Here is a 5,000-nt window from a genome sequence, read left to right on the forward strand (position 1 = left end):
ACCGCAGGATGCGAGACCCCACGCCCAGTGGCAAACAGGGCTCCTCTCAGAATATAGGCGGTCCCTACCCCTCACAACGATGACGGTGGGAGGGCCGTTTTACGAGACCATTTCCTGCGGTGCCAACGCTGTCGTAGAGCCGATACTCCATCTTTGGTACAAGGCAATCATTCCGCTGTAAATCAGTACGTCACTCGTAGTTCAGTCACCTCACAGCACTGCTCAGTAAACTATGCAGGCCCACATAGATAGATTATGATAGATTATATACGCAAATGCCCCTATACATGCTGAACGTCCGTACACACAAAATGAACCACACGTCAGCCACACACTCTATCACACACTACTCTCTGCCTGTAACAGACACAGATACAACTACTAAGCACCAGCATGGACCAACGTCCGGTGCATCCTATCCGCCACAGTACACCAACTACGCTATGATAACCAGACCGGGAGGTCCAATCATAAAACAGAATACCCCACTCGTCCGACAACCACAATTGCTCAGAGAAGCCACCAACACCCACACATGTCCTACACAGGGGTGCACCCATCACCACCACACTGCCTCGTCTTACAGCACAAACACACTGGCAGGAATGAAACACACAGGTCTGCCGCAACCACAGACACGGCTCGCCCCCTCTCACTGGCGAAAAGCGCATCCCGACGTGACATAACTCCTTTGACACACTGACGCTGCCTCGGGCATCCACGTCCTACGGTCGATATCAACGAACCTCCCCCCCCCCCTCCCCCCCACAACACGCCATCCCATACCACATTGTGTACCGTACCCAAACCTAACGTGTACTGTACTACAACGCAATGTGTACCATAACACAACCCAGTTTGTACCTTAACCTAACCTATGTCACCTTAACCTAACCTATGTCACCTTAACCTAACCTATGTCACCTTAACCTAACCTATGTCACCTTAACCTAACCTATGTCACCTTAACCTAACCTATGTCACCTTAACCTAACCTATGTCACCTTAACCTAACCTATGTCACCTTAACCTAACCCATCTTGCACCTTAACCTAACCCATCTTGCACCTTAACCTAACCCATCTTGCACCTTAACCTAACCCATCTTGCACCTTAACCTAACCCATCTTGCACCTTAACCTAACCTATGTTGCACCTTAACCTAACCTGTGTTGCACCTTAACCTACCTCAATTTGCACCGCAATGTAACGCAATTTGCACCGCAATGTAACGCAATTTGCACCGCAATGTAACGCAATTTGCACCGCAATGTAACGCAATTTGCACCGCAATGTAACGCAATTTGCACCGCAATGTAACGCAATTTGCACCGCAATGTAACGCAATTTGCACCGCAATGTAACGCAATTTGCACCGCAATGTAACGCAATTTGCACCGCAATGTAACTCAATTTGCACCGCAATGTAACTCAATTTGCACCGCAATGTAACTCAATTTGCACCGCAATGTAACTCAATTTGCACCGCAATGTAACTCAATTTGCACCGCAATGTAACTCAATTTGCACCGCAATGTAACTCAATTTGCACCGCAATGTAACTCAATTTGCACCGCAATGTAACTCAATTTGCACCGCAATGTAACTCAATTTGCACCGCAATGTAACTCAATTTGCACCGCAATGTAACTCAATTTGCACCGCAATGTAATGCAATTTGCACCGCAATGTAATGCAATTTGCACCGCAATGTAATGCAATTTGTACCGCAATCTACCCCCACATTGTGCCTTAACCTAACCCACATTGTGCCTTAACCTAACCCACATTGTGCCTTAACCTAACCCACGTTGTGCCTTAACCTAACCCACGTTGTGCCTTAACCTAACCCACGTTGTGCCTTAACCTAACCCAAGTTGTGCCTTAACCTAACCCAAGTTGTGCCTTAACCTAACCCAAGTTGTGCCTTAACCTAACCCAAGTTGTGCCTTAACCTAACCCAAGTTGTGCCTTAACCTAACCCAAGTTGTGCCTTAACCTAACCCAAGTTGTGCCTTAACCTAACCCAAGTTGTGCCTTAACCTAACCCAAGTTGTGCCTTAACCTAACCCAAGTTGTGCCTTAACCTAACCCAAGTTGTGCCTTAACCTAACCCAAGTTGTGCCTTAACCTAACCCAAGTTGTGCCTTAACCTAACCCAAGTTGTGCCTTAACCTAACCCAAGTTGTGCCTTACCCTGCTCTGTAATTGGCATATGACACGTTACATTAATGTATTGTCCAACCGCAACCCGCTCAGAATGTTGTGTACACAGCTACGTGTCATCTCCCCATAACAGCTGCATTGCAGTGTGGTACGCCATAGAGACGTGTGGGAGTAATGGACGCAGTGGATGGCGATCAGCATGAGCCGTCTGTTCATGTAGTGGCGCGTGTATGCAGACGTAGTAGTCTCTTCTCACACAATGTGATAGCACGGTGCCCCGCGTTCCACATCTGCGACATGCTACAGAGGCCGGTTGACAGTTGGTCGCGCAATGGACATCGCATACGTACGGGGGCACCTTCCACGTGCCCTCTAGTCGGGCACATTTTGTTGCGTGGATGTGAGCGGATGTAGTGTGTCTTGACACCTGACAGGCAGGCATGCAATAATAGTTGACTTTGCAAACGGGGATGGACGTGTACGTTTACTGGTGACGTTACGCAAATGAACAACTGGTAACCCGTTGTGGTGCGGTTGTCCTTGCTGGAGGTACATCTGTGAGGGCAACGATCGGTACAGCTACGAAGCGGTCCCCACCATACCAACGAACGTGAATGTGAATCTGGGTGTGAAGCGATACGCGGCTGTGGGTGGGTGGGACTGTCCCCGGCCGGTGAGGGGGGGCCGCCCGGCGTGCTGGCCGCGCGGTGCGTGGGCGCACGCGCTACAGCCGGCTGGTGGGGGCGCCCAGTGGCAGGCGCGCCGGCCGACGGACGCGGCAGGCGGCGCAGCTGCGCGCCGGGGCACCCTGCGCGCGGCGCCGTGCAGCCAAAGTGGGTCCTCGCCGGCCCGGTGCGAAGCGCGGTGGACATCTGCAGTGTGCTGGTCCGATTGAGGACTGTGTGCGTTGAGGATGCGCCGCCGCCCGGCACTCGGCGCCGCGACGCCGTCTGCTGCTCGGTCGCCCCAGCGGTTCTCGCTGGTGGTTTGTATCGCAGTTGTGCAGACGTGTTGGCACGTGCGCTGTGCTGGGAGAGTTCGCTTCGGCACCCACGTGGGGCCTTTGCCCTTCTGTGGCGCTGGCGTTGGAGCTGCCGGTCACCGTAGGTGGCGCGTGTTGTCTCCCGCCGGCAATGCCACGACAGCACGCTCCCGGGCCTCTGTCGGCAGCGGCAAGCTCAGTTGGGAGCACGGGTGGTCGCACCTAAAGCGTCTACTCGCCTAACTCCGGGCGATTGCGCCTCTCTCGAACCCGACCAAGTACTTAGGACGGCGCTGCGCGCCGCCGGGACCTGAGAGGGTTTCGAGGTGTATTGTGCAGGGGAGCTCAGCCTCCTCCTGTTTGCAGAATAATTGAGCGGACGCTTGCGTGTTCGCGCGGGCCCCTGGGACACACTCCCGGGCGGCCGGCTGCTCAGCTCTAGTTGACGCAGCTCCCTGGTTGATCCTGCCAGTAGTCATATGCTTGTCTCAAAGATTAAGCCATGCATGTCTCAGTACAAGCCGCATTAAGGTGAAACCGCGAATGGCTCATTAAATCAGTTATGGTTCCTTAGATCGTACCCACGTTACTTGGATAACTGTGGTAATTCTAGAGCTAATACATGCAAACAGAGTCCCGACCAGAGATGGAAGGGACGCTTTTATTAGATCAAAACCAATCGGTCGGCTCGTCCGGTCCGTTTGCCTTGGTGACTCTGAATAACTTTGGGCTGATCGCACGGTCCTCGTACCGGCGACGCATCTTTCAAATGTCTGCCTTATCAACTGTCGATGGTAGGTTCTGCGCCTACCATGGTTGTAACGGGTAACGGGGAATCAGGGTTCGATTCCGGAGAGGGAGCCTGAGAAACGGCTACCACATCCAAGGAAGGCAGCAGGCGCGCAAATTACCCACTCCCGGCACGGGGAGGTAGTGACGAAAAATAACGATACGGGACTCATCCGAGGCCCCGTAATCGGAATGAGTACACTTTAAATCCTTTAACGAGTATCTATTGGAGGGCAAGTCTGGTGCCAGCAGCCGCGGTAATTCCAGCTCCAATAGCGTATATTAAAGTTGTTGCGGTTAAAAAGCTCGTAGTTGGATTTGTGTCCCACGCTGTTGGTTCACCGCCCGTCGGTGTTTAACTGGCATGTATCGTGGGACGTCCTGCCGGTGGGGCGAGCCGAAGGCGTGCGACCGCCTCGTGCGTGTTCGTGCGTCCCGAGGCGGACCCCGTTGAAATCCTACCAAGGTGCTCTTTATTGAGTGTCTGGGTGGGCCGGCACGTTTACTTTGAACAAATTAGAGTGCTTAAAGCAGGCAAGCCCGCCTGAATACTGTGTGCATGGAATAATGGAATAGGACCTCGGTTCTATTTTGTTGGTTTTCGGAACCCGAGGTAATGATTAATAGGGACAGGCGGGGGCATTCGTATTGCGACGTTAGAGGTGAAATTCTTGGATCGTCGCAAGACGAACAGAAGCGAAAGCATTTGCCAAGTATGTTTTCATTAATCAAGAACGAAAGTTAGAGGTTCGAAGGCGATCAGATACCGCCCTAGTTCTAACCATAAACGATGCCAGCCAGCGATCCGCCGCAGTTCCTCCGATGACTCGGCGGGCAGCCTCCGGGAAACCAAAGCTTTTGGGTTCCGGGGGAAGTATGGTTGCAAAGCTGAAACTTAAAGGAATTGACGGAAGGGCACCACCAGGAGTGGAGCCTGCGGCTTAATTTGACTCAACACGGGAAACCTCACCAGGCCCGGACACCGGAAGGATTGACAGATTGATAGCTCTTTCTTGATTCGGTGGGTGGTGGTGCATGGCCGTTCTTAGTTGGTGGAGCGATT

General features: G+C 52.7%; 1 non-coding gene across 1 annotated transcript in view; it reads left to right on the top strand.

Annotated features, from left to right (window-relative positions):
• Positions 1-3,600: 3,600 nt before the first annotated feature.
• Positions 3,601-5,000, top strand: part of LOC126112897 (small subunit ribosomal RNA) — a 1,909-nt gene continuing 509 nt past the window's right edge. The window contains exon 1 of the ribosomal RNA XR_007524628.1: positions 3,601-5,000. This exon is cut by the window's right edge and continues 509 nt beyond it. This is a non-coding gene — a ribosomal RNA (small subunit ribosomal RNA).

Source organism: Schistocerca cancellata, unplaced genomic scaffold (genome assembly GCF_023864275.1).
Source record: "Schistocerca cancellata isolate TAMUIC-IGC-003103 unplaced genomic scaffold, iqSchCanc2.1 HiC_scaffold_233, whole genome shotgun sequence".
Taxonomy (NCBI): Eukaryota; Metazoa; Arthropoda; class Insecta; order Orthoptera; family Acrididae; genus Schistocerca; species Schistocerca cancellata.